We start from the raw sequence: 12025 nt of genomic DNA, 5'->3' as shown, positions 1-12025 counted from the left end.
TCAGTGATAAGATGCAGAAGTAGGATTCCAGCTCTCCATAACCTAGTGAGCCTCAGAGATACAAGAAACATGATAAATTGCTGTTAAGTGTCGATTCTAGAATCAGTTCTTTGAACACATTTCTACTAATGAGGTCTGTCGGTTTCTTGCTGTTGATAAAAGTTCTTAGCCAAAGTAGAAGGTACTAGACAGTAAAGAACCCGCTGGACTTTAGTTTCACTGGTAGAAAATATACTGTATATTTCTTATTTGTTCATCATTCCCTCCTCTTTTTTATATTCCATAGCATTTGGGTAATACATTAAATCTTAAAGACATGGTGGGCATTAAAGAGTTGAAGAATCCTCTTAAGTTTGCCCAGCAGCCTGGAATCCCAGCATTTACCACCATAGTGTGTGCAGAGAGGAGAGGGCACTCACAGCCCCCAGTGGAAGGACTGGAAGAAATTGTACCCGTGGCCACAGTGCTCCACCAACCACAACCAGAAATGTGTATAAACCCTAAGATCTGTTTAATAGTTACTGAAGTGTTATGTAATCTAGTTGGCCTTGAATATTATAAGCTAGTGCTATATAAAGATATGTAAGACTATTGATCAGTAAATCCTAGCTCCCTTTAAAAATTACATTAGAATGTATCAGAGCTGGAACGTATTTTGTAGAACGTTTAGATCTACGCGCTCATTTTATAGATACGGAAACTGGTGCAGGCGTAGCTCCTTAGCAAGAGTTTAAATGGCCAGAGCACTGGAGTAAGAACCCAGATCCTCTGCCCTGAATCACGGCTCTGTGCCGTGAGTTCTTTATGAAACGAGCTCATAATTGCTCTCTATGGAGAGAGGAAGTGTGGGAAACATTAAATGGCTTTCACTATTGAAGAATAAATATAAATGCTGTGTGTAACTTCTGTCTTTTGTTGGATGAAGGAGAACTGGATAAACATTTATTCTTAACATTTCTGTTTTACCATATTCATCTGTTATTGTGTTATTCGGTCTCTTCACTCATTCTTTATAACTTAGATGAGGATTTTTTCCCTATTAAAGTGTTGATATTAGATGTGATAATTAGGCTCTCCTTTGTAGAATTAACTCTGCCACACTGTGAATGTCTTTTTTTAGAAGGTTGGTTATAATCACCTCTAATCCCTGTATGTGAATATAGTAGTATCTTTGTAAAAACAGATACATATTTTCTTGACTTTTAGAAATTTACCTTTCACATGTTCCACACTTTAATATGTTCATAGATATTCCTAAACCAGCTGTTATTCTTCACTTGGAAAGGGGGAAGGTAATTGCCTCTTACAGCCAGTGTTTTAACATGTGACTAATTTGGCTTTCAGACACATATGTAAAGACCATATTATGCACAGAAGTACGGAATGACTATGGTGAGCTTGCGTAGCAGGAGCTCTCATAGGTCAGTGACTTGCTTCAGGAGTCAGGGTGATGGTAGGGGACTCTACAGACTGTCAGTTCATTACTCCGCCATTACTGAGGGAGAGAAGTTGAGGGAGGTGTTCACCTCACACTGCTGTTCTGTAAAATGTTAGTTTCTCAAAAGAAAGAGGAGCAGAGAAAAGGGATGAAGAAAACATGCTTCTGCCTACAATCAGCATTTATACCTTGTGTTGGAACATAGAGAAGGAAAAAACGTCCTCTGAATCCCCAGAAGGCAAGCAGATTATTATAATTAAATGTTTAATGTATATTGTGGCTGGGATTATGAGTATTAGAGTGATGAAATTTATTATATGATGTGGAGGGTTTATTTTTAATGTGTTGATAAATTTTTAATGTATTAAGAGTGTCTTGAATAATTCATGTGCACAATATATTTATTGCTATTTTATAGAATTTTAAAAGGACAGCAGCATAATAAAGGGAAATACGCTGAGAATCAGAAGGCTATCAGATGCCCATTGTGATGGTGTCAGTCTGTGTTTCTTTAGACAACTCATTTAACAATTTTCAGGGTTTCTCTCTGGGTCTGTCTTCATCTATATATGGAGGGTTTTGGATTAGTGTATCTCTCCGGACTCTTTTTGCTCAAATTCTATGATTCAGTCAGTTATTACTTTGTTTGCATCCAACCACCCACAGAACCTCCTGGGATCTCTGAGAGTGCAATCAATCAGCTAGCCAATAAATACTTATTAAGTGCCCACTAAGTGTGTGGCTCTTTTTGGACCAATAGGGAGTACGATCTGGCTAGGAAGACAAGATACGTACACAAGGGAAGATAATAATCTGCAGCAGTAAAAGATAAGTGCCAAACAAATGGCCCAGCCAGAGGAATTGAGGTGGGTGACTGCCATGCTTGACTGGTTAGACTAAAGCAGGAGGTTGAAAGGCATTTAACAGAGTAAGGTTAGAGAAGTATATGAGCGCTCCCTAGTAGAATGCCTCTTTAATAGTCTGTTACCTGTAGTTTATGGCACTGTAGTCAAAAGAGAACTGGATTTGAAATTTTATTTATTTATTTATTTTTGCCAACAAAGCAAAAGACGTTGTTGGGAAGGGGTGCCTGGGTACAGAGCTGCAGGGTAAGGGAACCCAGGAGGACTGCTCTGCCACGTGGCTTGCAGTCTCAGGGTTTATGGTATTGGGGTTAATTTCGGGGTTGTCTCTGGCCAATCATCTTGCTTTGCCCATATTTGGTCTGACTCAGGGTACTCCCTGGTAGCGCACACATCTTTCAGCCAAGATGGATTCCAGCATGAGGGTTTCTGGGAGGTTAGCAGGACATATCCTCTCCTGCCTCCTCCTTTCTACCCCTCCTGGTTAGTTTTCCATGACAGCACTGCATCCTTCATCGGGATCTCTTGTTACGAGACAATTCAGGCAAGTGGTTATCATTGGGCCTGGCCAAGGCAGGCAGTTTTGGTCAGCGGTTCCCTAACAGTGTCAGCATTATGTGATATAACAGATTGATTCTAAATTAAGGTTTTTTAACCTTGGGTTTGAAATTTTTAAAAATCTGGCTTCTAATTGAGACTCTACCACTTACTAACAGGATTACTTGTAGCAAGCCTAGAACTGGTTACTTTTTTTTTTTTTTAAGAAATATATGCATACTAACTCTGTATTACTACAGAAGGATTGGGTTAATGTGTGTTAAAAAACCTGTCCTATAGTAGACACCCAGTAGATGTTCATTAAATCTGGAATCATTATCGGAAAATTTCAAACAAGGTTTCTGTGACTGTGGTAGACAATGACGAGAATGTGGAGAATGACAATTAAGAGGATTCAACTCACAGTGCTCAGGATTGGTCAGCTTTGCTAGGAGGCCAGGTAGGGGGAGGCTGCAGTCCAGGTGAGAAGTAGTGGGGGCCGCAGCTGAGTTAGAGAGAAAGAACATTACAAAACAGTCGTGGGAGCAGCATTGGTGACTTGAATTCAAAGTTTGGACAGCCAGTTTTATCTGGGAATGAGCAGAGATGTCAGGCCTAGGTGACTGGGAATATGATGGTCCCACAATTAGAGATGTTAGGAGAATGAGCTGATTTGGTGGATTTCAGAAAAGCTTAATCTGGGGAAGTGAGCTTTATTTTTGAAATGCTGAGTTTTACTTGGTGATGAGTCATGCAAATTCACATGTCCTGCAAATAGTTTGAAATGTAAATGCATGGCATATTTAGCAATGAGTGGACCAGTTTGGATTGGAAGTGCATATTTGTTAGACAGCCTACTTCAAGCTAAATACAGTATTTAATTATCTTAATTGTTTTTGAGGGATCTAGTTGTCTCCTGGGAAACAAAGATGGTTGTCCAATAGAGGGAGTGTCACTTTGGGTGTATATCCCATGTTCTGTCCTGTAGTAGAGAGAGATTCAAGTTAGTCCATGAAGTTTCTGTCTATGAAACAGACATTTTTTTCTTGCCTTATTTTGAGAGTTGGAGATTAGGGTGAATATTTGAAGTGGCATTGTTTTATTGTTGCTTACATTTAATATGCCCCTCATACCTCAACCAAGGTTCATCACTGGCCTAACCTCCTCTGATATTTTGCTGACTTGGAAGTACGGCGATACTCAGAGAGGAGCTGGCATAATAGAGTATAATACCACGTTTTCCTTGTCTTATAAAGCCATAACCAGGATATTGCCAAATAAATGGAGTTGTCATATAAGAGGTGGCAATAAGACAGTACTGCAGAAATCCTGGGGGCAGAATAAAATTTAGTACTTAGTAAGCATAACTATTTGGTGTTATGCTTCTTCCCCTTCCTTTTTAAAATTGTTTTGACCCATATTTTCAACTATTCTCTTCCCCAGACAGAATTAGGGAATGAATTAGGTGTTCAATTCTACTGCTTCCAAGTATATTTCTGTCTTATTTTCTGTCAGTTTTTTCGGGAGAATCAGGGTAGGTGTGCTCTCGTGTAGGGCTTGAGTGGGGATAGGGTAATGGGGGTGATGGGACTCAGACACTTCTTGGAGCAGAGAAATAGCTGTTCTTGACAGGTCGAGTGAGAAGTCACATCTCTTCATCACCCAGTTTTTTACACCCTGCTCCCTAGATAGCTTTGCTTTTGTTTCTTTTCTTCCCAAACTGAAGAGTGCTCTTGGTGTTTAGTGGGTTGTGGCCTCTGAAGCTGGTGAGGCTTTTGTCTACGCTCAGGGGTAAGCCTACTATTAATACTGAGGCTTGGATGGATGTTTGTGTTGGGGATTCAAGGATTTCTCTTACTACAAAGCAGTGATTTTTTTGTGGAATGATTTTTTTTTTCTTTCCCCTTTCTCTCCCCTCTCCCCTCCCTCGTTCCTCCTTTCTTTCCCTGCAAGTCTTGTTTATGGGTCTCCTTTGGTTTCATTTTAACCTTGCATCCTTTTGGATTCTTCCAGCTGGACTTAGTCCATATCAGTCTGCATTGGTTTCTTTCCATCCCCTCCCCATGAGGGAGAATGAGTAGGATTTATGAAAGTATAAAGACAGAGTCCTTGTTCTGAAGAGTTCTTGATTTTCATAATCTCAAATCCAGTCTCTAGAGAATGCTCCATTGGTAGAACAGTTGTGTTTAGAACCTGTATATATTCTGAATGCTCATTAAATATGAGCTGCTTATTGGAGAGTGTTTTGTTTGAAAGGGTGCCTTTTTGCTTGATTAGCTTCTAAGGCTGTTCAGATCAGTCCATTCCATACTTGCCTGTTCTTGAGTCCGGCTTTCTGGGGTCATGCTTCTTTGTGGGTCATGCCGTGTTTCATGTTCCATGTAACCACAGCTGGGTTGGTGGGTTGACAAAAGCAGCCACCTTTGGCTCTGTGTCTGGAGTGAGTATGTCCTCTGCCCTAAGACTCTTAATCACTGCTTTTTCTCCCTCATTTCACTGTAGTTTCTAAAGCCTGGGTAGGGACATGGAGGCTTTTGAATCTTCTTTGTTGTTTTTGATCTGTGTTATGAGTTCCAGGAACGTCTCTAGCCACCGTTCGGATCCTCTGGTGACTATCCTGGTAACAGGACTTGTTAAACAGAATATGGAGCCATTAAGAGTAAAAAGATCCAAAAAAATCTATTTTGGTTATTTTTAGAATTAACATTAGTTCAAGGGGTGAGTGAAAAAATAGGGAAGATGGTGGGAGAGAGATTTGGGAAGTCTGTAAAGCATGTCGTGCCACCTCAGATGTTTCTAATTATTGATGCTTCTAAAACAGAATCTCCTGTCTACATATGCTGCTTGGTTATGTGGGAAGTGCCTCCTGGATGTATTTTAAGAAAAAAAATAGGGAAACTCATTGTTCCAGATTCTTGGGAATTCAATCTAAGATTGGAGGATAGAAGACACTGGGTGGGAGAGGCAAAGTGCGACCCTTGGAGACGCTGTCATACTAGCTTGTGGCAGCTCCCTGTTGCTCTGCTGGGCTTTTTCCTAGTTTGAGGCCTGGGGAAAAAAACAGTAGTCAGTAAAGATACTTGTTCACTGCCCATTGTCGTAGATCTCTCTCATCTAGAATTCTGCTCTCACGCTTTACAGTCTTACTTTGTCAGCCTATAAAAGCCAAGTCTATATCAAGCTTGAAATTGCCAGGTTCTTGCCTGGTGTGGGTATTAGAGGTCTGTGTGTGAACTTGTAGAGAAGATCGGAGCGGGACCTGGCCTTGGGGCCTGGTAGCCATTAATCATTTTCCCCACTTCTTTGCCCTCTTAGACTGAGAGCCCATGTTTTCTGTGTATATGAGTAAAGGTGGCCCTGATATTCTGAAGAAGATAGCTGTCCAGTCCTCCTCGCTTTCTGCCTCATTAACGAATCTTGTGGTGGTCTCTCCCTCCTTCCTTGTCTCTAACTTATTTGCAAAGAAAGACATCAGCCCCCCATAGGTTCCCTGTGGTTCAGCCCCACAGAAGCACATTCCTATATAGCCGAGACATGAGATGAGCCATCTGATATGTTAGAAATTAATATGGGAACCCTGTCAGCCAGAGCTCTCCATCTCAGCACTTTTGAGGAAGGCTTTCCTTGTTTTGAAGGTCCAGCCAATGTGGAAACAAAGCAGAGGCAGTTTCCCAGCATAAGATACTGGAATCTTTGAGGGTCATGGGTGACAGGCCCTGGCTACATGCCTGATGTCTTGTTGGATCATGTTCGCACAGTGAATAGCCATGGGGTACATTCTGTGCTCAGCTTATGAAATTTGACCCACGGGGCCTTGAAGTTATTGTAGAGAAGTCTTGAGGAATGCGTGTATGTGTGTGCATGTATGCGCACACGTGAGATAGGTACCTCTGCTAGAGGTGATGTGACCGTTATAATTGAGCTGTCAACTATCTTCCAACCATTTCCTTTAGCCTTGACTCAAATATATTGTAAAGGCATTTCTTTATGGGCTTACTTTATTCTGAATATGTGTCCACGTGTTTGTTTGCCTTAAGGAAATACTCTGCTTTGTAATCTCCATGGACATCTACTTCAGTGACTGGCAAAATGTTGATGGTGTTTAAGTGGAAAATGTTTAGTTCAAATAGCTAGAGATCTATGAGCCAAAGCCATTGAGAGTTATCTGTTATCCTTACTCAGATGGAGGATGAAGTGTATGTGTGTGTGTGTGCACGCACACGCCTGTGTGTGTTCCAGTGTTATGCCTTATGTCCACTCTTGAAATATTCTTATCCATTTACCCCAGGTTCTCTTGATAAGTAGCGTATACCCTTTAAATTAGCTCTACTGTTAGGACCGAACTGTGGAAGTCAAAGAATGTGTTAGACACTGTATGTGTGTATGTAGAGAAGATTATTCATGTAAGGAAAATAATTAAGGATAATGGAAGGCCGGCTTCCCACTGTCAAAAGGGATGTATAAATATGGAAAGGAAGAAAACTACACGAGCCCTGTAGTGTTGGAATGGGGTTTTAGTACCTTTGTGAGCTCATGGTGAGCTCAGGTTCTCCAAAAAGCTGATGCCAAGACAGGATTAAACGGACAAGAGGTTAATTGGGGAAAATTGAGGGAAAATGGGAAGGGAGCTGGAGGAGGCTGTGAATGCCTAACCTCTGTGGAAAAGGGAGGGATGGAAGGTTGAATTAGAAAAACCTAAGCTGGGGCTGTGGGCAGTTGTAAGAGTTTCAGCAAAGGTGATAGGAGTCCTCAAAGCCAAAGCTGCCTGTCAGAGGAGTCCCAGGTCTCTCAGCAATAAGCCTGCCTTAGTATTTCCACTGCACCCAGTCATTGGCTAGAAGCAGCTGGTGGGAAGCATAGCCTTGGCAGAAAGAGAGTAATAGGTTTCAGAGCATAGCAGCTGGGCTGTCAGTCAATTATGCTTCCTGCAGTCAGAGATCCGAGAGGCACATTTTCATGACTGCCACACATGGTTTTCAATAGTTATAGATATAGAAATAAATGTATGGAGATAAAAATGTAAATGTGGACTACTTGGATAAATGGCTAATTTCAGAGCTGCAGAAAACAGTGGAAGATGAGCCTGGAACGCATTGTGCCCGAAAGCAAGGAAGTGCTCAGAGAATGACAGGACACAGGAGCCAGCTTGACTTGGCTCTCACTGGCCAAATTGGGAAAAATTTCAGCATCAGAACAAAAAATGATGGTAGTGGATTATATGACCCTTTAAATAAAATATTTCATGGCAGTATACCTATACAAATCAATAAATGAATAACTTGGGAGTTTGATGAAAATTACATAGCTCAAAGTGTCTCTTTTCAGTATCTATTATAAAAAGGAAGAAAGTAACTTTATAGTGGAGAAGCCTGGTAGACACTACCCGAATCAAGTGATCAAAATGAACATTATCTGTAAATTACACATCATTTCAAAGGAGGCCATGGGAACAACACAGCATCACTTCTGTGACATTCCTGCCGAAGATTCATAACTTGCCTCTGATCATAGAGACATCAGGCCAAAATTACTGGCCTATACTCTTGAAAAGTTTCAGGGTCGTGGTAGACTAATCATGGTAGACCGTTCCAGGCAGAGGAGACAGGACAACAAAACACAACACCTGATTCTGAGCTAGATCTGGTTTCCCCTAAGTTCTCTATTGGAACAGTTGGCAACATTTGAGTAGGGTTGTGGGTTAGATGGCAGTACTGTGTCCATACTGATATCCTGGCTCAAGTCATTATTTTCTGATTATGTCGGAAAATGTCCTGGTTTGTAGGAAATACACACTAAAGGTTTTGGGGATGGTGGTATAACAGGTCATTTACTCTCAAACGAATCAAAGGTTGGCATGTTCTTTGTTACTGTATGTGCAATTTTTCTGCAAGATTGTTTTAAAACTACTCCCTCCCCTCCTCTCCCACACTTTTAAGTAATCTAGGTAATTTTAGTCAGTTATCTGATCTATCCATGTATTGATTATTACTTCCAATCTTGGGTTTGGGGCATAGGGATGGGGAAGGCAGGCAAAGGTATGATCAGATCATTATAGCCTACTGTGACTAAAATCTATTTTAATCCTATTCTCATATATGGGCACAGAACACCTTTTCTCCAGGTTGGCAGGGTATAGTACCCCATGGTTTCAAAGGTATCTTATGCGAAAGTAGGAGCTTTTTGCAACCTGCTTGCTATGGAAATGAGTGGGAGGGGAGGATGTCAACTACATGGAGATCTTTTGAGAAAGCTTGCAAAGACCCACATCGCTTGTGTTTTTATCAGGAACATCTGACCTTGACTAGTGGAAACGGCTCACTTCTCATATAACCTAAAATTTTCCTTGAGTTTGAAGAAGCATTTGAATCCCAGCACTAATTCTCTTTGTGTTTCTAGCTGATACAGAGAGAGATGATTTCCTGTTAGACCTCCACTCCAAGGCTGTTAGGTCGGTCCCTTTTTGTCTGCTGATTGTGAATTATCCATTCAAACCAGACATGTATAATTAGAGTAGAATTACCGATACACTCAAGAAAGCAGAACTTATAAATTTGTCTAAAGCAGCATAATGTCATGGCACATAATTTAATGTTCTCTTTTCTTACTGGGCAACTAATCAATACACTGGTGTTGAGTTCCGAGCCATCTTTGGCCGGGGGAGATCTCCTGACCTTTCATTAGTGGCCAAAAGAAATGAATGAGAGAGTCAAGTACATGTATCTAGGCTAATTCCATTTTAGTTGTCTCCCTTTCATTCTCCCTCTCTTTTTTAAATTTATCTATTTTATTTTTGGCTGCATTGGGTCTTTGTTGCTGCACGTGGACTTTCTCCAGTTGCGGCGAGCGGGGGCTTCTCTTGCTGTGGAGCACGGACTCTAGGCGCGCGGCCTTAAGTAGTTGTGGCACGTGGGCCTCAGTAGTTGTGGCTTGCAGGCTCTAGAGTGTAGGCTCAGTAGTTGTGGCACATGGGCTTAGTTGCTCCACTGCATGTGGGATCTTCCCGGACCAGGGCTTGAATCCATGTCCCCTGCATTGACAGGAGGATTCTTAACCACTGTGCCACCAGGGAAGCCCCCTTCCATTCTCTTTAAATACAAATGTTACATAATGGAGAGGAGAATAACAAAAGCTGGGAAGGCATGTAGAAAGCTTTTGTCCTTAATTCTATACTGGGCAAGCTTGGCTAATAAATGCTTAGGATAAGAAATAATGTTCCAGTGCTGTATTTCCAAAACGATCAGATGTTTTTCTCATACTTGGGTACAGAGCAAGAAAGACACAGCCCTTGCCCTCTCAGACTTCGTAATTTCAAATTGGAAGATAGATGATGAATTGATTGTAATATGCTGTGATGTCACAGGGGAGCACGCACCAAGAAGAAAATACATGTGGTGTGATTCTCACATGCCTGGCTCGTAGGAAGGGCCCCATAGTGATGTGTGTCATTGTTTCCTGTGTTTTTACTCTCCATGCTGCTGACTACTAGCATCAAACCATTCTTCCAGGAGAAGTCTGCATTTAGGGAAAAGAAGCTAAGGGAATATGGCTCACATTGAAGCTTTGGAGAGAAGGGAGGGAAGGTGGTGGACAGGTTGTGGATTTTAGAATCTGAGGCCCTAACTGGTTTGTAGACATTTGCTGGCAGGATCCGGAGGGCAAGAACCCTGCAGGAGAGGGAAGGGTTGTGCCCTTGGTTCTCTGCTGGCCACATAGGCACTCAGTTCAATACTGTAAATTGATTGGAGCAGAATTAACCAGGGTGGATCATTAAACATTTGTGCTAGTTTGCTTAGTATCCTCTAGCTTTTCATATAGAAGCTTATTTGTGTGAATTCTCCCTCTTCTGCCCTGTCACTCCAGCTTTCTCCTCCAGACCCCACGTGTTGACTGTAAAATGTCAATGCACTGTTATTCCAAATGCACTAGTACCAAACGTGTCTTCGTTCTTCTGGCATTTCCAATCACTAAGCCGTCTCAACCTGTCACAGGTGGGCTCGTGCCCATCTTCTCTCTGGCCTCTTGGTGGGCGGAGCCTCTCTCCTGCCCTTTCAGGCCTTTGGTGACACCCTTAGTTAAATTCTCCGCATACAGCATCATCTACAGCTGCTGATTTGGGGCTGCTGGCATTCTCCACACTGCCAAACCCAGCTCTGTGATAATGACAACGTTTGCCAGCACGCTTATGCGGTGACTCAGGAGACAGGGTGGCCAGCAAAGCAGCCTCTTTGTGGGAGTGGATTTTGAGAAGTGCTAATTCCGTGGCAGTTTGGAGATATTAATATCGTGCTGGCAGTAGATAAGCAGGCAGCAGAGGGGCACATAATGAGAAGAGAATCAGCCACAGCATCTTTTCCTCCTTTGTCTACCCGCACATATCCCCCCTCCCCTTTTTTAAAGTAAATCCCTGGGTTTTGATGAAGAGAACCCTTAAGTGGCTTAAACATGCCTATAGTTTGCTTAGCCCGGCTCACTGCATCCCCGAAGTCTGAGAGTAAGAACCACTAGATTTAACTGCATTCCCCAGCGACACTAAATCGTAGCATATGGTACAGTAGCCTATTGCTTACCGTCCCTCCTCCCTAAAGGGCAGCTCACCAGATGGTCTGAGTGGGGCCTTTGGTGTAATTACGACAGACACAAAGAAAGACATAACCGCCGCTCTCCCCCAGTGATATTATGCCTCTTGCTTTGCAGTACTTGGCTACAGGTAACTTTTGAAAATTTGTTTTCGCAGTTTCATTTCTGTCCATCAAAGGTCCCTTTCCACGTTGGGGGGGAGGGGAACCATGCAGATATGCTTCGTTAGTTGTCTGAGCGCCATTTCCAGTGTCCTCTTCTGAGTAGATGGAAGCCACGCACAGTGGCCCCGCTTTCTTATGCTAGTGAAGAAAAGATTCAGCACGTTGGAGAAATTTTTTTGAAGCAGGATTCTAATCTGAATATCCTGTGGTCCTAAAAGGACTGTTGGGAGTATTGCTCCAAAGCTGGTCATCACAGGGTTTATACTTTTTACTTTGTTTCCCTGACTCATGCAATTTTTTTAAAAGATCTTTCATTCTACCCCAGTGCCTCCCCCTCTCCCTCCCCCCGCCAATTCCTTCCTAGCCTCACCTCCTCCGAGCCCCCTTTGGGTTGAGGGGAGAGCCTGCGTTGGAAGTTCTGATGAGGAGAGACGCACTTTGAGTGT

General features: G+C 42.3%; 1 protein-coding gene across 1 annotated transcript in view; it reads left to right on the top strand.

The window, feature by feature from the left end:
- SND1 (staphylococcal nuclease and tudor domain containing 1) overlaps nucleotides 1-12025 on the top strand; it is a 419293-nt gene that overhangs the window by 221068 nt on the left and 186200 nt on the right. The window lies entirely within an intron of this gene.

This window comes from Grampus griseus, assembly GCF_964374135.1.
Source record: "Grampus griseus genome assembly, chromosome: 9".
NCBI classification, from domain to species: Eukaryota; Metazoa; Chordata; class Mammalia; order Artiodactyla; family Delphinidae; genus Grampus; species Grampus griseus.
This window is presented reverse-complemented; position numbering and strand designations above follow the sequence as displayed.